Source organism: Alosa alosa, chromosome 4 (genome assembly GCF_017589495.1).
Source record: "Alosa alosa isolate M-15738 ecotype Scorff River chromosome 4, AALO_Geno_1.1, whole genome shotgun sequence".
NCBI lineage: Eukaryota > Metazoa > Chordata > Actinopteri > Clupeiformes > Clupeidae > Alosa > Alosa alosa.
In genome coordinates, this window is record NC_063192.1 from 12027715 (window position 1) to 12051626 (window position 23912).

The 23912-nt window shown below is 46.9% G+C and overlaps 1 non-coding gene across 1 annotated transcript; it reads right to left on the bottom strand.

Moving 5' to 3' along the window:
• Positions 1 to 22391: 22391 nt before the first annotated feature.
• On the bottom strand, positions 22392 to 22553 carry LOC125294064. Its single transcript, XR_007193477.1, has one exon. It is a non-coding gene; the product is annotated as a U1 spliceosomal RNA (small nuclear RNA).
• Positions 22554 to 23912: the final 1359 nt, after the last annotated feature.

Here is a 23912-nt window from a genome sequence, read left to right on the forward strand (position 1 = left end):
ATATTCCCGGGGACCTCCGCCAAAAAGGGGCTCCGAGGCGGAGGCTGAGAGAGAGAGGGGCGGCGGGTGGGGGTGCACCGCACCGCACGGTGCAGGAATGCTCGGCGGAGCAATTCCACTTGGCAGGTAGATGAAGTGCGGATCATACTGGGAGGCATGCGATGATTAATAGGAGGGGGAAGGCGCGCGAGAGAAAACAGTGCCATAAATCAACGTCGCCGCTCTGGTAATTGTAATTGAAATGAATTTTCTCTGGCCCCGGTGCCGGGCATTGCAATTGATATTGACCAAAACACTCCTGGTGGTCCTCTGGAAATGACTGAGAGAAAATGCATTGAGAGAGCCAACGATGAGAGTCACCACTGCATGACAGTGTCAGAAGTGGACCAATGGGTGAAGGACACCAATCAGGAAGCCAACCAAAATGGTCTCCAAACAATACTGTGGAGAGAGTTCTATCGTGTCTATGAGGAGAGACAGCAGGAAAGGAATGTGTTCATGAAGCTAATGTGTGATTCTTAACTGAGAGCATGTGCACAAGGGACACAGAGAAGTGTAAAGACGTGAGAGGAGATGTATTCAGTTTGAACGTGTTGACTTGTTGAACAATTCCATCATCACAACTTGGGATGATATTTTAGTAGGCCATGGGGGTGCTATTTTGTCTGTTATAGGCAATATTACAACCTAAAATCAGTCTCTTATGTAAAGATATGATTTACATGGAATGTTTTTTTTTATCATCATCAAACTAACTTTAATGCAGCCCTATAGTCAAAGGATAATAGTAATTGTTGTCAAAAATTAAATATATCTCAGAGGATTCAGTAATGGTAAATCCTTATCAAGGTTAAATCCATGATCAGATGCAAGCATATTAGCTGATTACATGCACGTAAGGCTTGACCCTGAAACTAAAGCAAGGAGGAAACTCGACACTGTCTGAGGAAAGACATTAGTAAACATGCTGCACACATCTCATCTTCTGCAACTTCTCTGAACACCTCCTAACCCCTACACCATGTTTCAATCTCTGAAACAAACAGCAGAATGGTATTCTACATTTTAAAGGGCGAACAACAGTGGATGTGCCTCTCTTGCTGTACAAATATTTATTATTTTTCAATAAAAATTGAGAATGGGGGAAAAGTTACACTATATTCCCCCCAGTCACCATTCTCTGTAATGTAATATAATGTAACACATGGGGCTAGAACATGGCCCTCCCTGGCCGGAAAGCCCTTATCGGGGCGGGCTATCTAATCTTCCCTTGTGTGGCATTTCGCACCATCAGCTGCCGTGCTGGCACCAGAGTGTCCATCAGGTCGAGGGCATGGAGACACGTCGTTTTAGCCGTGCGATAAGCTCTGGCTCCACTGGTCAGGTTTCAGCTGGCCCACAGGCTGGGGGTCGCCAGCGGAGAACACACAGTGGACCGCTAAGGCCCCTGGTCTGGCTCTGGTATTGATTTTTGTCCCTCAAGCGCCCAACGGCCACCACCACCACCGCCCCCCCTTCTACATTTCTGATTAGATGCACACAAAGATGATGCCCCTTTTATCCCTGTGCACTAAACAGGAAGTACAGCTTAATCCCGTGTCGTGTCCAATGCACCTCTTGTTCCTTGTGTGAATTGTGTGGGGTGGGGCTGGTGATACTGTGGTCGCGTGTTCAGTTCCACTGGAACATCAGAATGCCTACTGACAATGAGTGGGCGCACTAGATGCCTTTTAGATGACCTTAGAATAGAATCCTCTTCTGAACTGACTACATGTGACCAGCTACATGTGAAAAGTCATATCCTGTTCCTCCAACATTTAGACATCTTGACACCACAGCTCTCTCGGTGTCTGTCGACATGCTGTTGAGATATGTCAGTTAATCACACTGGCTGCCTGGCTGCCTCGCAAAGCAGTCACAGACAGTCGTTCATTAAATGAACTTGTTTCAGTCTTAATTGTGGTTTGTCTGTACTTTTCTCAAGCTTAGACAGACAAGGCTTAAAGATGCTGAGCATCCAAAAAGAAAACAATCTCCCCAGACTACAAATGTACCACTAGCTGAAATCGTTTCAAGTTTCCTTCATTCATTTCCATTCGTTCACCACTCGGCCATCTTGGCTGACGGAGTAGGCTGTGTGCTCCCTTTCCGGCGGCCCACTGGCTTAAGACCCCTCATCCCCAATCCTCTTAAGCAGAGCCGCGGCTCACCCTGACCCCTGTACCCTTCGCACTCTTTGTGACCTCCATCATGCAGCCCGGGCCAAACGGGGCTATGGTGTGGGGGATTGAGCCGCGCGTCCAAAGGCTGTCCCTGCAGACAGTCTCGTATGGATCGCCCTGCTAGCCACACCACACCATGCCAAACCAGCAGACCAGGCTCTCAGGGGTAAGTCTAGTAGGGAGTAGTCATTGCATAGCATTGCCAAGGTCATGTGTCTCGTTACCAGGAAGTACACTTGCTGAATTGATAAAGTGCACTTCCCAAAACTGGGCACGTACATCAGCATAAGGTTATCCTGTTTGCAAACGCCTTAAGAATGTATGTGAGCATGACGGGTTTACACATTAATCCCTGGGCTTAGTTAGATATTAGTGTTCTACTTTATGGGTTCGTTTTAGAGACTGTAGAATCCCATAATTACAGCAGCGATAGAACTTGTTTACCAGAGGGGATGGGTCAGTTTTCCTCAAAAGATTGACCTAAAGCTATTGTGTGCTGAAAATGTAAGGCTATGTAAATGAAAGGGTCATTCTTCCTTTGAAACAAGAAATGCCTCAACCATGTTAGCTCAAGATTTCTTTTTTTGAAGTGGGTGAAATGAATCTTCTCCTATCCCCCACAGGTTTGTGTAACGCATGGGACTATGTCTTTGTGAACACAAGAGAAAAAAAACAGTGTTGCACTGATGTGAGCTGTTGGTGGCTAACTAGTCAACAGAACAATGGCAGTTTATTAGTGTTCTCAATCAGAGCCACAGGGAGCCTTGTCATCTCTTTAGTTTTCCCCGACCAAAATGGTCTGCTACCTTCCTGATGCTCAACAAGGGGCTTTTTCGGTCTGCAAAATGAATTACCCAGAAATACAGATATGTTTAAGTGTTTAATATGAAGAGTTCTGCTTGCTCCTGGCACAAACGATTTTTGTCATATGATCATACAAATATGTAAAATGTATTATTATTATTATTATTATTATTATTATATACACTACCCCATACACATACATACACTTTTATATGCACACCCTCCCAAACCCTTTATGTCAAAGTCTGTTCTTTATGCCTGTGTTCTTTATATGAGGAAAATTCACCTTCTTTGTTGAGAAAGGGGCTACACAACACACGCTATCAGAGCTGACAGGATGGTTGGCAGCCAAGACATCAGTCCTCCACACAGTGAGAAAACCAGAGGTCTCTCTCTCTCTCTCTCTCTCTCTCTCTCTCTCTCTCTCTCTTTCTCCCTCATCTCTCCCTCTCTCTCCCTCTCTCTCCTGCTCTTCTTTCTGGGGTAGGAATCTATATTTCATAAGTGTGCTGTGCAGCTGCGGTGGCCAATTATCAGCCGATCAGGCGAAGCGAGCCCTGGAGCGCCAGGAGGGGTGTTTAGTCAGAGGGAGGCAGGCAGGCAGGGACCAGCAAAGCCCCAGAGACACTTCGACCTCACCCGCGCTCCCATTTCCCTCCCTCCCTCCCTCCCTCCTGCCATCCCTCTCTATCCCTCTCTCCATCGCTTTCACCCTTCGCTCTCCCTTTTCCTCAATCTCTACCTTCCATTGTCTCTCCCTCTCATTCACTCTATCCTTCACTCTCTATCAATCTCTCACTCTCTCTCTCCTCTGCTCTCTCTTTTTCCCTCTTATTAATCTCTCGCTCTCGTTCTCACTCTCTCTCTCTCCCTACCTCTCTCTGTCTCTTCTCCCTACATCTCTCTTCTCTCCCTCTCCCTCTCTCTCTCTCTCTCGTTCCTTACCTCACCGGCCGGGTTCAATTAGTGCCAGGGGCTGCAGGCGCGGCGAGCCTGTGGCGGGGTGAGCAGGGGGTGGTGATGGGCGGTGGTGTGGGGGCCCTTTAAATCACCGAGCCCAGCGGTGAACCCCGCGCCGGGCCTGCCGCTGCCACGGAAACACCAGCGCACACTCTCCGGCTCGACCGCCGCCAGCACTCGCCCCCATGCACACTCAATCAGCCAGCAGAACAATGGCCCTCCTGTGTGGAGAGAGGGAGAGAGAGAGAGAGAAGGAGAGAGGGGGCAGGAGGAGAGGCGAAGAGAGGAGGAGAGGGGGAGATAGAGGGGGAGAGAGAGAGGTGGAAAGAGGGAGAGAGGAGGAGGAGAAGGGGAGATAGAGGGGAGAGGGGGAGGTAGAGAAGGAGAGAGGAATTGGGGAGAGAGAGAGAGAGAAAGAGTTGAGGGTGCACAAAGGCCCAGAGGCTGCCTGAGACAGGCTAGAACTCTTGTTGGGGGGCCCTGTTACAAAAGAACTTGTGTTGTGTGAGTTTCAGTGAGTGTGTGTGTGTGTGTGTGTGTGTGTGTGTGTGTGTGTGGTGTGTGTGTGTCTGTGTGTGTGTGTGTGTGTGTGTGTGTGTGTGTGTGTGTGTGTGTGTGTGTGTGTTGGCATGTATTCACCATGTCTGACTGTGAGAGATGGCTAGGATGATTATAATGGCTATGTCTTTCTCTTTTCTCTTTTCAAATCTCAACCCAGTCTTTCTGTGTGAAGCTTGATTTGCCCATTCACTCTAGAATTCCTGTATTGTGTAAAAAGTCCTCTGTAAATGACCTGCTAATGTATTTCTCTCAGAATTATCATTTTCAGAATAATCCTTTTCAGAATAATTATTTTCAGAATGATCATTCTCGTTAGCCTCTGTCTTCCTCTTCCTGTCTTTTCCTGCTTTCTTTTTTTTCTGTTGCCTTGGTCTGGAAAAGACACATTTTCCAGAACAGCATGACCCTGAACCCTCTCGACTCTGTTGAATTTTTTCAAACTGTTTTTCTTTCTCCCTCTCTCTCTCTCTCTCTCCCTCTCTCTCCCTCTTCCCATTAGTGCTGCCCCTGGCCGTCCACTCTGAGGCCCTCCGCTTGGACATGCTCTCATGACACGCACGCTACTCAGCTGTCTTCACACATTACCAGGTGACTGCACATGCTCAAGCCCCGCACTGCAGTGTTTGAACACACACACACACACACACACACACACACACACACACACACACACACACACACACACACACACACACACACACACATAAACACACAGACAAACACACACACATACATACACACACACATTTAAACAAACACACAGACCCACAGTAGACACACACATAAGTACACACTCATGATCACATTTATCTCTCTTTGCCGCACACAAATATAGACACTCTCTCTCTACACACACACAGACACACTCACACACACTTTTTAACCCCACCCATAGCCCCCCGGACACACACACATATTCTTTAAAAGCACACACACATGGTCACAGCCTGAGCCTGCTGTATCCAAATCCAGCGAGGCAGGCAGGCAGGCGGGCGGGCGGCAGAGAGAGGAGGAAGGTGAAGCAGAGGTCAGCCGCGGCAGGGAGCGTGAGCAGATAGGAGACGACTATCGATTCAGAGGGACAGGCACCCCACACGTCCCACCAGCCTGCCCCACCGCCACACCATAGATCAGCCAGGTCCAGGGGGCAGAGGGCAGTCTCACCCTGGGGGCACCGCTGCTTAGGCTGGGGGGCGGGGGGTATTGGCACGGGGGTGGAGTGTGTGTGTGTGTGTGTGTGTGTGTGTGTTGTGTGTGAAGGGGGAGGGGGGTTGTCAGCCAGACTCCAAACAGAGTTGATAATCCTAACAGCCAAATGTGTGGAAAACGGCTGGACTTTATTTAAACACATAAATATCTTCACACCCACATCATAGTCACTCTTGCTGTCAACACAGACATGTCTGCTGGTCTCTCCTCACATGCTAAAGCACAGCAATCCTGATAAATTTGTAGGAAAACACCCTGCCTGAAATATACTAATAAATACATACTGTATATGTTCCCGTACATGGCCCTTATATGTGTCAACACGTGTGAAAACAGTATGAATAACTAATCCAAACTATTTAATTTAATCCAGTTTAAGAGTTTATAATTACAAAATATGCTTGTCACAACTGAAGGAGCGTAAAAAAAAAAACAGTTTTTCCAGTCGCCCTAGTTTTAGCGCACTCTGCGTCACACACACAGACTCAAGCATTCGCCCAGAGTCAGGCTGGCAGCTTGGCCAGTGGCTGGGGCCACAGTTGGCTGAGTGCCCAGCGCAGAGGCCCTCCAACCCTCTGCCGCCCCCACACACACACACACACACACTCACACACACACACAGACGCACACACACACACACACATACCCCTCAGCCCCCTCCTCCGCTGGGTGAGGATGCGGACGCAGTGAGGCGGAGACAGGGCAGGCTGTGCCCGAGGGCATGAAGGGGAGGCCAACTCAGTCTCCTGACAAGGGAGGAGGAGGAGGAGGAGGAGGAGGGGGATCAGCTCAGAGAGAAACAGAGGGAGGAGAGGAAGAAAGAGAGAGGAAAAGAGAGAGAGACGAGCAGACCAAGTGGGGAAAAGAGAATATAAGCTTATATATCTACTGAGAGAGGGAGAGAGGGGGGGGATGCACAAATACAAAGCAGTGTATGTCCTCAGTATATGTGCAGTGCCACCCTCAATGGTGCAGAAGAAAATTGAGGGTCACCAGTGGAGGACCTCGGACATTTCCATAGAAGTTATGGAGGTCAAAGACATCTAATCCTATGGGTCCCACAGAACCTGCACACATCATGTCAGAGGGAAGCTGCATCCTAATCCAGTGAAAACATGATAAGTGTGGAAGTGCTTTTATACGCCCCAAAATCACAGAGCTTTTTAGGACCTTCTTGGTGTCACTATTATTGACAGAGGGAAAGCTAAGGTATACAAACAGTGCACACACACACACACACACACACACACACTGAGGCTCTGGGCTGGTTTGTCCACAAACGAAAGCGATAAATAATTAAAGAAAAGCATCAGGTAGAAGGTGCCTCTGGCCCATCAGTGTTTGGGATTTTTTTTCTCCTATTTCACTTTCTTTTTTACTCCAACTTCCTTCAGTTTCCAAGGCAACAAACTTTCAGCACTTTCACATAGCTCTGTCGCTTTCTCTCCAGAATTTATTTCTCTCACTTTCTCTCTCTTCTCATAGTTTTCTCTCTCTCTCTCTGTTTCCCCTGCCCCCTCCCCCCCCCAGACCTTCCCCAAGCCCAGCTGCAGCGGGACTACGTCTGCCCCTGCAGTCGCCCAATCGATGGGGACCCGAGCGAGATGGCCCCGATAACGAGCCTACAGAGCGCCACGCGGGGTAAACTGAGGCCAGGACGAGAGCCTGAACCAATGAAAGAGAGAGAGAGGAAGAGGAAGAAAGAGAGAGAGAGAGAAGGAGAGAGAGACACAGAGCGATGGAGAGGCACAGGGGAAGGAGAGAAAGAGACAGAGATAGAGATAGATAGAGGGAGAGATAGAAAAGACAGTGGTAGATAGACAGATAGTGGTAGAGAGAGAGTAAAAAAAAGTTTCCCTCTGACGGGTATGTTCCATTGTGAGAATCCCCCAGCGGCCCCTCACATCTGCTTCCAGTTAAATGCATGACGCGCTTCCTGCTACGGCTCAGGCTACGGCTCAGCCGTCAAACCTCACGCCGCCGAGGAGCGAAGAAAACACACATACACACACACACACATACACACTAGCATGCCTCGTGCCAATATCTCCGGCATGTGTTAGTGAGTGTGCTGTGACACGTGGTGGGTCAGCCAGTCACGGCCGCTGTCAGGGGTGGTCGGGGGAAGTACCGCACGTCTATCAGTGTGTTGTCAAATACAGGGCTGTCCAGCTGCCACTGAGTTTACATCACTGATATTCACGTAGCTTGCATGCAGCTCTGGTTAAGAATGTGGCAATACTTGTGGGTTTGTTTTGGTGCGTGGGATAAGACCTTACTTTTAATAGTGCAAAGAAAGTCCCTTGAGAAATCCAGAAAAGCAATTCGACATGAATCATATTTCTACATATTATTCTTTCACTGAACTGCTGTCATATAAAAATGGTTCCATTTCCCTAATCATTCAGCAACAAATCATTTACTAATCATTCAGCAACAAATCAGTTACTAATCATTCAGCAACAAATAAAACTTGTATTCTTTAGATAGATATCCATATAACTTTCAGGCCTGTTTGAACCTAGTCATGCAAGTCATACACTCCTTAGTTCTTTTCCTTCAATCTCAACCCAGTAACCATCTGTGTGTGTGTGTGTGTGTGTGTGTGTGTGTGTGTGTGTGTGTAAATGTGGTAATAGCAGCAGCTGATACACAGAGATAGCCATCGGCTGTCAGCCAGGGTGCCACTTCGCAAATGAGGAATGGAAAGTGTAATCCTCCTCCCCCGGCAAACGCCACCAACGCAGAAGTACGCAAACATGAGCAAAGGTGAACCCCCCCCTACGCACACAAACACATGAGGGAAACCCTTGGGGAGCGTGGGCTCACATACAGAGAAGGAGAGACAGAGAGTGAGAGAAGGGGGGACGAAAGTGAGAAAGAGGAGGGGAGAGAGAGAGAAAGAGAGAGAGAAGTGAAAATGTCATCTGTGTGCGTGTAGAGCAGAGCTGGCGTAGGCCTCGGAAAGGCTTACCTGCGCGCGTCGGAGGAGCTTCTGAGGGGTGGGCTCTGTGGTTAGCACAGTGCTCTGACTGCCCCCTGAGAGTGGCGGTTTCCCTGCAACGGTGCGCATTGTGTCTAAGCACAGAGTCCTCGCCTTGAACTTTCCACACTCTGGCTGAGTTCAGAGAATGTAAAGTTGTTTTGCAATAGTGTGTTATTTTAGAACATACGCAGAGTAACCTTTTGGGGAGGAAGGATATGTTTATGTTAGATTCCTTGAGTGGTTTTGTGTGTGTATGTGCGTAAGTGTGGGTGTGTGTGTTTGTGTGTGGTACATATTGTATATAATGAGGTTGAGTTGAGAAAGAGTTGTCACCAAGAGACTCACCTCAGCCTACAGATGATTACAATACAATACTGATATATTTACAAGACTGTTATTTTAAACACATCCCTGAGCAAAAATCAGACACACCTGGACATATATTTGCATACACACACATCTCAATCACAACCTACAATACTGAGAAGAGCAGACTTCAGTATTGTCTGAGGCTAAAAGATAAAAACACTCCCAAGACTGAAGTCTTATTGAGACCGAGCCTTACCATCACTATCACTGTTACACTGCAATGTCCAAAGCTCATATAATGGCAGCCATTGATACTCATAGAAACCTGTAGTTTTCCCATTAGAGATGGAAACACATCCTAATACGACATCTCGCTTCTTCAAATAAGTTAGGAGCATTGAATGCTAAATGAAAATGTGAGCAACAAATTCTCATCCACCACAAAAAAATCTAATAAGAGAAATCTTTTTTTGGTGAAAAATGCTATGGCTTTTTCCCACAGATCAAATGTAGATTTCCCATTATCTACAGAAAGTTATAGGTCCCCTTTGGCTTATGAAAATGATTTGTTTGGCTCCAGAACGAGTCGGAGAGAACGTCAGATGGGGACGGATGAAAATTTAAGCAGGGGGGTATTGATCGGTGCGCGAGTCAGGGAAAGGTCAGGCCTTGCGAAGAATAAACAAACACAGGGGTGCGCTCTGTGTCCCCCACAACCCCCCAGCAGTCACCTCAGCCCCAGTCACCCCCCACTGCTGATACCTCCAGCCCAGAGCAGTTGACCTCTGACCCCAGAGAGCTCCTGGGCCTGTCATCAGCAGGCGTTTGGGCAAACACGTGCAGGGCATATGCTCAAGTGGGAACTGCCGGGAGGACAGAGTGATTGCTGGAGCTGTCTCAACACCTATCTCTCTCTGTCTCTCTCTCTCTCTCACACACACACACATAGCCATTCTCTCCTGCCTCCTAGCTCTAATGTATCTCATTATCTCCCACTATCTTCTCTGTCGTCTCATTCCTTCTCTCGTCCTGCTCCCTGCATTATTCCCTCTCTCCCATTCTCAAACTGGTCTCCATCCCTCCCCTACTCTCCTCCATCTCTCTCTCTTTCTCCCTGTCTCACACCCCACCTCCCTCCCATCCCTCTCTCTCTCCTTTCCTCCCTCTCCTGTCTGTATCTCTCTCTCACTGTCTCACACCCCACTGCACACCCTCCGTCCTTCACCTACCTCCCCGTCTCCCTCCCTCTCTCTCTCCTTCACCTCCCTCTCCCTCCCTCCCTCTCTCCCTCCAGCGGTGTTCATATCCTGCAGCAGCCCCCAGGTTCCAACCTGTCAATACCTCAGCGTGCCGGCGCTGCCCGGCTCGGTTAACCTCTTCACCGGCTGGAACAACAGGGGAGGCCCAGCTCCCACTGGCCGGCCACACAGGGTCCTCGTTGTCCTTCCCGCAGCCTCCAAACCACCCACCCCGATCGCACTGCTGTGTGTGTGCTCCTCACCCACCCCGATCGCACTGCTGTGTGTGTGCTCCTCACCCACCCCGATCACACTGCTGTCTGCTGCTCCCTACGTCTTTGTCACTTTTCTCCTCCTTTTCTTTTCATTGTTTCTTTTTTATCATTGGAGACAGTTGTCTGTCTCCCCCCTGCTTGCTGTTAACAGCTCTCCAGTGAGGGGGTGGATGCTCATGATGGGCGTGCACTGGGGACTACAATTTCATCATTCGTCATTTGCAGCCAAACACTTTAGAAATACTTGTTACCTTGTTGTGCATGGAGTGACGGTGGCAGTCAGGTGTCAGGTAGTCAGTCAGAGTGAGAAAAGAAACATCTCGGTTTAATTAATTAATCACACATGTTTTTTTTTTTTTTAATTTTTTTTTTTTTTAATAACGAGTTGGTTAAGAAAGTCAACGCGGCGACTGCGATTTACGGTTTCCTGTCAGATGGAAGTCTGCGATCTCCCGGGGGCACATGGCAGCAGGCTGGCGAACAGCTCCACGACCACATCAAATCCCTGCACTCAACCAAATCAACACCCTCATCACACACACTTCCTGCTGGGTGATAAGGAGGAAAGAGGGAGCCAGAGAAAGAGAGGGAGGGAGAGAGAGAGAGAGAGAGGGAAAGAGGGTGGGAGTACAAAATGTTACAGTGAAGCCCTGCTTCATGCAGTCCAACGGAAAAAAAAAAAGATTTTCTACCAAAATGGTCAGTCATTAACATGAAGTTTCCATGTGTAATTAGACGTCATGATTAATACACTATTTCTCCTGCTTGAGAGCGCTTTGTTTAAACAGAGGTGTGTGCACTGAGTGTGTGTGTGTGTGTGTGTGTGTGTGTGTGTGTCGAACAGGGGTGGGGTATGAGGGTAATGGCAAAGCGACGCTAAACAAGTCTAGGCATAATCCTCTGGATCTCCTTGCTGTGAAGCGGCGGCAGGCTATACATCTCAGGTTACGGCGGCGATGTGTATATGTGTGTGTGTGTGTGTGTGTCCATTTGTTGCTCTCTCTGTGTCTGTGCTCTTGTTTGTGTGTAAAAGTCTGTTCATTTGTGTATGTCTACATGTTTGTTCCTATTTAATTTTTGTTTTCATTTCATGTCTGTGTGTCTTTTGCTTTTCGTGTGTGTATGTGTGTATGTGCGTGTATGTGTGTCAGACTATATTAAATCCCTCCTGCGGTCGAGGTGTCGGGTGGACGTGGCTTCACAGTAGGCGGTGGGGGGTTGGGTGATGTCGACAGTGGCGGCGGCAGCAGCAGAGACGGAGCGGGTGGTGGTGGCGGCAGCATTATCTACCTGCAGAGGTATGCCGTCAACCCCCACGGCACCACACCACACCCACCCACCCACCTCTCGCCCTGCCTGCCTGCCTGCCAGGCCCTTCCTCACCTGGCCCCACGGGCGCAGGTGTGATCTAGAGACCCAGCATGCAGGCACAGACACACAGCCAACTGCCTCAATACACACACACTACACACACCCCTACACACACTTATTCACACACACGCGGCCGAACACACACACACTCACACACTCACATGCCCAAACACACACACAGGAACACACGCACACACACACGCTCACCCTACCCGCAACCGCCACCTTCAGCTCACCTCTCCTACCGCCATGAAACACACCCAGCGCAGGATAATCTCAGTCCGGGTCGAGAGGCAGCCTGTTTGCAATCTCAGGGTTATTATCTGCTGTTTTTCCCTGCCTGCAACCCTCTAGCTTATATGATTGCCATGATGGCAGAACCCAGATTTGCTTTCCAAGGAAAAGCAGATAGCTGTGTAAGCTAATGTGTTGTGAGGCAAAGCTCAGCCCATGAAGTGACCATTTGCGTCGTTCTTGTAAAAGGAGGGGGAAAGCCTATTCCAGTGGCAAAAGCCCATTAGTGCTTGTAAAAGAAAACAGTGGCAATTTCAAATGCAATTTGAAAATATGTCACATATAAATACTGGTACATAAGAAATGTACAAGCCATCAGTCTTAATGGACTTCACAGACGATGGCTATGTTTTGAAAATGATCCATAGATGGGAATGCACACCCCCATCACCTCCACCCTCCAGCCACCAATTTTTGGTTGGAGCATGACACCTCCTCTGAGCCTCGAGGGGCCTCACATTAAGAACACTTATGAATGATTTACACAGACATCTGCCACTCCTGAATTATAGATCTGCGCGGCCGTAGCATATGGGGGGGGGGGGGGGGCGCTCCTGTGCACTGCCATGACAAAACACTATCTGTTCTCACAATTAGCGCCGAGCTCTCGCTGAGCGCCGGCCTAAACAGTGAGAAACTGTCGTTTCTGAGAGGCCCACATTACACATCACTGATGACTCTGACAACACAGTGTGTAGTTGCTATTCACAAGCAGATCAGAGGTGTTATTATGCAACACACCTCACTGCACTCAAAACAAAAGAGATTGTCTGAGCATGTGTTTCTGCAGTGATTTTGCGATGGAACAATATTAGAGTGAGTGACGCAGATGGAGCACTTCCAGCCACCTCCACACCAGGGGAAGACGGAAGCAGCATAAGCCCACTCTCAGAGCTTGCTGCTGGGGTGAGATAATCAGATGGGTGGTGGGCCCAGGAGTGGCCTAGAGAGAGGTAGAGAAAGAGAGAGAGAGGGAGAAAGAGAGAGAGAGAGAGAGAGAAAGAGAGAGAGAGAGAGGGAGAAAAAGAGAGAGAGGGGGGGGGGGTTCTTAGCACAACACTTAGCCTCACAATACATGACACTGAACCTTCTTCTCTCGCTTTCTCGCTTTCTCTCCCTGTTATTCTCTCTCTGTATCTTTTCCTCTCCCTCTCTTGTTTGTACTATCACTAATGTGTGCCCCTCAGAAGAGCGTGAAAGCTTTTCTTCCTGTCTGCGCGAGCAGGAGGGTTGGCTCTCACCAGGGACCTCTTCGATCTCAGCCTTTCTTCAGAGGATTAGCGTCTTATCGAGGCTCCCGAAAAGCCTCTGTAAGAGCTTCCTCTAATTACCGTATCTTTAATTAAGCTGCGCCACGGCCCCGAACCCTTACCACCCAAGAGCTGCAGACCCATAAAAAAACAGCAGAGGGGGGAAGAAAACAGCACCGTCGCCCCAGCCCTTGTTAAGGGCTATAAAAAAAAAAAAACAGCAACGGCCATGTTGTGTCGTATAACGTCGCTCTGTTTTCGTGTTTTTTTTTAAATGCCAGACAGCTTCCCGGTGCTCTCCGCTCTCTCATAAACACACACACACACACACACAGAGACAGACATTTCGGGTTGTGGGTGCACTGTGCAGCACCCACGCACCTCAGTGCAGTGTGGCACAGGTTTCAGAGGGAACCCTCCCACTCTTTCCATTCCTGCTTACTCGGAGGTGATTACCTGCAGCAGTGGAAACATGGTGTGTGTGTGTGTGGGGGGGGGGGTGTGGTAGTGGCAGCAGCAACTGTGGGGAGGGGGCGCAGTACAGGAAAGCCTCTGAGTCTCGCACACGCATCTTCTCAAGGCATCTGAAAGAGCACAAAGAGAGTGACGACTCCTCATGAAAGGCTTTAAGTTAGGAAAAACTTTTTTTTTTTTTTCTTACTTTAGGGCCTAGACGGGTTTGGGCGGGTGATGCGACGCAGCCTCCACAACTGCAATTACGTCTCTAATGAGGAATCAAGGAATGCAAATGTAGACATGTGTGTGTGTGTGTGTGTGTGTGTGTATGTGTGTGTGTGTGTCACAAACTGTTACACTTATTTGCGTGTGTAATGAGTGTGTGGGATGTGAGTGTGTAGAAGTGTGTATGTCTGTCCACGTGTGTGTGCATGTGTGTGTGATGTAGCCACAGATGATGAAAAGGCAGCAGACCCATGCTGCCCCGAGGCCGCCGCACCCCGGCTCCCAGTCGGCGAGGCAGAGGTAGGCCAACACACACACACACACACACACACACACACACACACACACACCAAGAGCGCACACACATTAATGGCCCCGCCACACTAATTGCGTCTCACTTAGACAAATCTCTGCAAATCACGGGCGAGCCGGCAGCACTGCTGGAGCCTTCTGGGAGCAGAGAGCGGCAGGCAGGCGGGCGGGGAGGTGTGGGGGTGGTGGTGCGGTGGGGGGTGCCTCGAGGAGCGTGTGCAGTGTCGGCGCCTCAGAGACAGAGAGAGACAGAGAGAGAGAGAGAGAGAGAGAGAGGCGAGAGGAAGGAGGGGGGAAAGAGGGAGGGTTGCTCCCAAGAGGAAGCAGAAATAAAGGAAAGAGAGAGAGAGAGAGAGAGAGAGAGAGAAAGAGAGAATGCAGGAGAGGGACAGAGATAGAGGGGGACTGGAGGTGTCATAGGGAGATGGTGGGAAAGGGAAAAAAGGATAGTGGGGAAAAAGAGAGGGAGAGAAAGAGGTGTGGAAGGAATGTATGGTAAAGTGAGAGACAGAGAAGCAGAAACATCCAGTATACTTCAAGAGCACCTTCTCCACCACAGTCCAGGCTGAATACAACTCCAGCTACAACCCCCACCACCGCCCTCCACCTCCAGCTTCCAAACAGACCCCCCCCCCCCACCCCCTACTAGCTCTCAGATCTCCTCTCCCTCCCAACCCCCATCCCTCCATCCACATACAACACATACACACACATACCCCCAACTTCCTATCTCTACTCTGGAAACCATAGAGAGGGGAAAGATGAAACTTACCAAAAAAAAAGAGATAGAGCGAGAGAGAAAGAGAGAGGGAGGGAGAGAGGAAAATCAATAACGCAGATGGATAGCTGGATAACAGGGTCCGGCATGCTCCGGCGGAGAGGCAATCCAGAGGGTGCCCTGGCAACTTCCACACAGGCTCTGCGCCGAGTAGAAACAAGCTGGTGAGCCGAGGAGCATAATCACTCCCCCGCACCTGTGTTTCACCCCTCATTTATTATCCACACACACACCAACAACAACAACATGCACACACACACACACACACACACACATACCACTATCATGCAGGCACCACCAATGTACACACACACACACACACACACACACCATTAACACTCATGTACACAAACACACCACTAACCCTCACACACCTTCAAAGTACACACACATACAGTACACCACTGGTGCCACACACCACTAATGTACACACACCTACACCACTACTATACACACACACACAAACACCACACACACATACCACTATCATGCAGGCACCACCAATGTACACACACACACACACACCATTAACACTCATGTACACAAACACACCACTAACCCTCACACACCTTCAAAGTACACACACATACAGTACACCACTGGTGCCACACACCACTAATGTACACACACCTACACCACTACTATACACACACACACACATACCACTATCATGCAGGCACCACCAATGTACACACACACACACATACCACTATCATGCAGGCACCACCAATGTACACACACACACACATACCACTATCATGCAGGCACCACCAATGTACACACACACACACATACCACTATCATGCAGGCACCACCAATGTACACACACACACACATACCACTATCATGCAGGCACCACCAATGTACACACACACACACACCATTAACACTCATGTACACAAACACACCACTAACCCTCACACACCTTCAAAGTACACACACATACAGTACACCACTGGTGCCACACACCACTAATGTACACACACCTACACCACTACTATACACACACACACACACCATTAACACTCATGTACACAAACACACCACTAACCCTCACACACCTTCAAAGTACACACACATACAGTACACCACTGGTGCCACACACCACTAATGTACACACACACACACACCATTAACACTCATGTACACAAACACACCACTAACCCTCACACACCTTCAAAGTACACACACATACAGTACACCACTGGTGCCACACACCACTAATGTACACACACCTACACCACTACTATACACACACACACACATACCACTATCATGCAGGCACCACCAATGTACACACACACACACATACCACTATCATGCAGGCACCACCAATGTACACACACACACACACACCATTAACACTCATGTACACAAACACACCACTAACCCTCACACACCTTCAAAGTACACACACATACAGTACACCACTGGTGCCACACACCACTAATGTACACACACCTACACCACTACTATACACACACACACACACATACCACTATCATGCAGGCACCACCAATGTACACACACACACACACCAACAACAACAACATGCACACACACACACACACACCATTAACACTCATGTACACAAACACACCACTAACCCTCACACACCTTCAAAGTACACACACATACAGTACACCACTGGTGCCACACACCACTAATGTACACACACCTACACCACTACTATACACACACACACACACCATTAACACTCATGTACACAAACACACCACTAACCCTCACACACCTTCAAAGTACACACACATACAGTACACCACTGGTGCCACACACCACTAATGTACACACACACACACATACCACTATCATGCAGGCACCACCAATGTACACACACACACACACACACACACACACACATACCACTATCATGCAGGCACCACCAATGTACACACACACACACATACCACTATCATGCAGGCACCACCAATGTACACACACACACACATACCACTATCATGCAGGCACCACCAATGTACACACACACACACATACCACTATCATGCAGGCACCACCAATGTACACACACACACACATACCACTATCATGCAGGCACCACCAATGTACACACACACACACACCATTAACACTCATGTACACAAACACACCACTAACCCTCACACACCTTCAAAGTACACACACATACAGTACACCACTGGTGCCACACACCACTAATGTACACACACCTACACCACTACTATACACACACACACACATACCACTATCATGCAGGCACCACCAATGTACACACACACACACATACAGTACACCACTGGTGCCACACACCACTAATGTACACACACCTACACCACTACTATACACACACACACACATACCACTATCATGCAGGCACCACCAATGTACACACACACACACCATTAACACTCATGTACACAAACACACCACTAACCCTCACACACCTTCAAAGTACACACACATACAGTACACCAACATCAAAGTAAATATCTGTTTTATGTAGATTTTACACCTGCAGCATTTACCATTAGGCTACTAACAAATAATTTTACTATTCATGGGTTTCCGTTTACCAACAAAACTAGATACAAGAGCCTTGAGGCAGAATAGCTTTTGTGGTCGTTCACAACGTTATAAACTTAACCTAAATAGTCGGCTGCTACAATCTGATTTTTGTATACCCCTGTTGTCTCAATGATAATAACATCTCATTTCAGACTATATTTCAAAGTTTGACGCTCATTTTGGCTAAGACATGCATTCCGTTAGGGATATTGAACATATTTAACATTCTCTAACCATCGCGGATTTCAATTAGTGCAGTTTTCAGCACAAAAACTCATTTTATTATTTTGCTCTTTTGCATTACTCTATGCTGTTCTATACATGGATTTCTATGGATGAGATGTTAATATCATTGAGACAACAGGGGTATACAAAAAACTCCGATTGTAGCTTACAGCAGCCAACTATTTAGGTTAAGTTTATAACGTTGTGGACGGCCACTGCCGCCTTCTGCCCCCACCGCGCCACAAGATCTAGTTTTGTTGGTAAACGGGAAACCCGTGTATGGTGCTTTCTCCTCCCTCCCTCCTCATGCCTCTGCTTTCTGCCTCTTGGTTGCGCACGCATGTTTTCGTGACGTTCCATAGTGGAACAATCCACTACCAGAGAATGTCTAATAAAGGGAGAACTGCCACTCTCGGAAAACTTCCGGTTTCTGAACTGGTTGCAGTTCCTCCTGTGAGTTCCACATGAGGGCGCTCGTCCACGAGTGCAGAATACATGGAGGTCTATGGAGCTGTACCCCTCAAAATCCACTTTTCTCAGGTTATACTTTTTTAACAAGTAATTTGAATATTGTATTCAAAAGGGGAGGCAAAGAAAATACACTTGGTTGAGTATTATATTTTTTAAAGTCACTTAATTGTTCTAAAAAGCCTTTCAAACGTGTCAATGACGTCATTCATTAGCACAATGCTAGCGTGTTATGGGCAACGACCCAACCTGTTAGAAATCAAAAGAACATAAGTACTCGTTCATTTAACTTTTGACTTATAATCCATGTTGAAGTTATACAAACTACAATCAAATCTGAGATTTGTCAAGACAATCAGGTGAAAGAGACAAATTTAGCCGTCTAGCTCCATTGACTCCCATTCATTCTGCACTCATGGCGATCGACCCCAGTGGAACTCTGGTGGAACTGCAACCAAAATTCGGTACAATGGGACTTAAAGGAGAATTCCGGTGTGATATTGACCTAAAGTGTATTGAAACATGATACCGAGTGTGAACATATGTCTCATAGCCCATCTCGGCTTGTCCCCTGCACTCCAAAATCTGGCGCTAGTTAGCCGATGCTACCAACAGCAAAATAATTCAGTGGAAATGCATGGATTCCAGTTTCTTCCAGTAGCAGCAACTGGAATCCATGCATTTCCACTGAATTATTTTTGGAATCTGATCCCTTATCATACCTGTTCATTCTTACTCGCTGCTTTCGGGCTTATCGTGACTAAATTCAAGATGGCTGCAAACGCTTAAACTTCGCGGAAGATACTGTCTGTATAAATCGCCTTGTAAGTAAACTATCAGTGCTTTTTCAAAGTTCTCAATGTCTCGTTTTAAATGTCAGGGCCCTCGGAAGTCTACCAATGAAGTGTGGAGATACATTGAGCCTCGTAAATGGGTGTAAAACAGTGATTTATTTGATTGGCTAGCCCGATGCCGAAGCACCACTATTGAAAAAGCTGTTGGTAGCATCGGGCTAACTAAGCCAGATTTTGGAGTGCAGGGGACAAGCCGAGATGGGCTATGAGACATACGTTCACACTCGGTATCATGTTTCAATACACTTTAGGTCAATATCACACCGGAATTCACCTTTTAATACGGAGTGGCCAGGCTCTCCGTAGACGGGCTCTGCCACAACTAAAAAATAATTTCTGGGGTGAGCCTATTTGCTATGGTAACCTAGCAACCTGTGTGTGTTTATGTGTGCACGCGTGCGGTGCGTGAGGGAAGATGAGGGTGCATCATAGACTGTAAAAAATGCATGCATGTGTGTATAAGGGGTTCTTTTTTAGGCATACTGTCTTGCAATTGAACGTGAATAAGTTTACTACTTAAAAACATCAAAGCTAAACATTATATCACGACATCGCTACAAATACAGTATGTGATTAAAATCAGCCAACATCAATGTAGGCTATAGGCTACATAGATGATAGATAGGCTAGATAGATTGATAGATGGCCTACTTTATGGAGTGGATGTTTTCGGTTCAGATGCTTGTTCTTTGCCCTTTTTGAGTATGTAATGATCCCAAAACTTTACTTGAAAAGTTTAGACATTCTCTGCCATTTATGAACATCTTGACTCCGCCATAGCGCCAGCTAAATTCAGAATATCACAATTCACACGCTAGTGGTGTGCTTCCTGAACAACGGTCCGCGGTGGAACAATCAGATCCCCGCGCCAGTATAGTGCTGGCCATAGGAATTTAACGAAGCTTCGAGGCAGGGTTTTTGCCTCGAGTAATTTTTGTAATCGAGTTATTCGAGTAACTCGATGAATCGTTTCAGCCCTACTGGTCAGCCAACACTGATGCACTCTACAAGAAAGGCAGAGCAGGCTGTACTTTCTGAGGAGGCTGCGGTCCTTCAATGTGTGCAGCAAGCTCCTCAGGATGTTCTATCAGTCTGTTGTGGCCAGCGCCCTCTTCTATGCTGTGTGGTAGCCTATGCTGGGGAGGAAGCACAAAGAAGAAGGAAGGCTGGCTCTGTAGTGGAAGCTGAACTGGAGTTCATCACTTAAATATCTGACAAAAGGACCCTAAACAAACTGATCAACATCTTGGACAATGAATGTCATCCGTTCTACAGCACTATCAAAAACCAAAAGAGCTTGATCAGCTGGAGACTTCGCTCACTGCCATGCACAACTGAAAGGCTGAGGAAGTTTGTTCCTAGGGCCATTGAACTGTTCAATGCCTCACTAAAGGGAAGAGGAGAGATAGACTTCTCTGCTTAGTCTGTCTGCCTCTCCACCCTCTCCATGTCCATGTTTTGAGTACTGACTGCCCACTACTGCTTACTACTGTTTTACTAATGTACACAGCCTAATGTTTTCACTACTGTTTTACTGCTACACTGCACACATGATCAATGGCTGCGGTCAGGCTTCTGCTACAATACTGAATGAATGAATGGCTATAACCCTATTACCTCAACCTGTTCTTGCACTGAAATAGTTTTTTATTTTACCTTGTCTACATTATACTTTACTCTCCTATTTGTCCATATTATTTATGCTGGTCTCTAGACCTTACTCTTGCGCTGTTGCACTGTTGGACTACTTTTTGCACCTTCACCATGACACTCACTCTCTTGAGCACCTTGCCAGGCACACATAACTAAGGACTATGGTTAGACTACTGTTTGCACCTTCACCATGACACTCACTCCCTTTAGCACCTTACCAGTCCTGGCCCTGTCACTACAAGCGTCTTATGCTTGATCACCCTCAAGCACATTGGACTTTCTTAATTTAATTTATATAGTGTATTTAGTATTTAGTTTTAGTATTTTAGTTTTTATCTTCTACTGTCTTTATTGTACAGTGGAGTTCAGTTATATGTTTATTACACTTATGTTTACCATTTCTGCTGTAAGTGCATGTTGTGTGTGATGTCTGTATGCTACTGAGACCCTTGAATTTCCCCTTGGGGATCAATAAAGTATCTATCTATCTATCTATCTATCTGTCTATTTAGTGTTTGCTTCACCTCACTGTGTGTTCACTGTGTGCTGAGTGTGTTTCACTAATTCACGAATTGGGATAAATGCAGAGACCAAATTCCCTCACAGGATCAAAAGAGTATATATACTTACTTAATGCACACACACACACACACATTCTCCTCCTCCCTCCCCAACCCTCTAGTCTCATGTGTGAAGACTCTCCCACCCATCCTCTCCAGCCCTGCCCTGCTCTGCTCTGAGCAAAGTTCGGACCAGGTTTCAACCAGGCGTTGTGCAAGAGAAACTGAACGTATCTCGTACGTGCCCTCATAATTCTTACAATTTCAAAAATCACACTGATATGTAGCATTCCCTAATGGAGAAAGGAATGGAAGAGCTGAGAGCTCACTGAGAAGTTGTAGTTAGGCTCGGGGAGCTGGCTCTTGAAAACTGGCCTACACAGAATAGATTTCCACTATCCCGCAACTGTTCCATAGTTTGCTTTGTGCAGGTTGGACTTCTCTAAGTAAAATAAATCTCAATATACACTCCCTGATTAAGGGTGGAAACAGAGATTTTAAGTCTAAGGCCAGTGTGCGAGTGTCTGTAATGGTTCGAGTGGCAATTTTACCATCAAAAGGTGTATGAGCAGATTTCAGAGGTTGTATGTTTATATATAAGTATAAGTATATATACTCTTTTGATCCCGTGAGGGAAATTTGGTTTCTGCATTTATCCCAATCCGTGAATTAGTGAAACACACACAGAACACAGTGTGGTGAAGCACACACTAATCCCGGTGCAGTGAGCTGCCTGCATCAACAGCGGCGCTCGGGGAGCAGTGAGGGGTTAGGTGCCTTGCTCAAGGGCACTTCAGCTGTGCCTACTGGTAACAGGTCCGAAGTGCTAACCAGTAGGCCACGGCTGCCCCACCAGAAATTGTGCAGTCGAGATTCCCACATTTGAGGAATTCGCAGGGGTCAGCACGACCGGGTGTGCAATGGCCGAGCCTCGCCCTGGGGAAACAACCTTCTTGATCATCACCCCTGCCAGGTATATGTTTACGGTTATTATGACCATGTTCATTGTTATTATTTTCGTAGATTCTATTTAGTCTATTACTAATATTGGTATGACTGTAAGGTTTATTGAAGCCATTGTAAGTCGCTTTGGACAAAAGCTTCTGCTAAGAACCATAACCATAAACAAAACCATAAACATGTGTATGTGCGGATGATAGAGGTTGGATGTACGGATGTCAGCGTACCCTCTGATGTTTTTTGACCACATTACGCTACAATGGCACCATCAACTGCACATGGATGAACTCCAAGCAGACTATAAGTTATAATAAAACAATTACTTGTTTGTAGAGTCCACAATCCATGTCAAATGATGTCTGTAATCTATAGTATAGTCAATAATCTATATTGTGTGCCTGCTTCTTCTAAAACTCTCTATGATGTGTACTATACCACATCTCAAGACAAATCTAGCATTTGTTACAATAAAAAAGGTAGTCTTGCATTTTTGATGTCTTGAGTCTAAAACGAACATAGAAGCATAAGACATAACTCTACTCAAAAAGAAGTCTTCATCAGCACATTACGCAGTGACTCCATACTAAACTGCAGACATAATGTTGGGGTAACCAGATGCAAAAATGTTCTGTTTCAGAGAAGTGATGGTTTTGAGGACATGACTTAATTTTTCAAGACAAATGTGATGTCTTTTGAGAAGATGAGTTCTGTAAAAACTGTAATTAACTATGATTAACTGTCCTAGATTTAGAATTGTATTCTATACAAGACATAAGATGATTCCACAAGACCGAAAGTTGGCAAGAAAAACATTGGCTAAATGTAAAAACACTCTCAAAAACAGTCTTACAAAATATCAGCAATTCAGTGCAGACTGGAGTGTAGATGATCTATCAAGCACATGCTGCTATAGCTCCACCCAGAGGCCATTTATGAGAATGCACTCACTACAGACAGAAACACTGTACATACACACCTCACACCTACATATAAGTCACATCCAATAGAACATGTCTTCTAACCCACAAACTAAACTGTCAATCATTCTCTTCATTCAAAATGAAAACTTTATCATGATCATGTGAAAGGCTAGCCTAGAAATCTAGACGCACCCTAGCGGCAGCAAATTAAATTTGCTGCCAGGGCTAGTCTAGCAACTCTCCGTTGGCTTGTGAGCTCGAAAAATTAAACTTCTATCAGGCCAATCAAATCATGTATAGAGTCGTTAGGCGGGCTTAACATAATGATTGATGGCAGAGTTGCAACGGTTTGGCTTGAATTTCCTGCTATTTGAAAACAAATAAGATAGATGTTGCTGTTGGCGAACAGTGTGACATGAGTTAAGCTTTTAAGTTGGCAAAAGTTTGAACTAGCCAACTA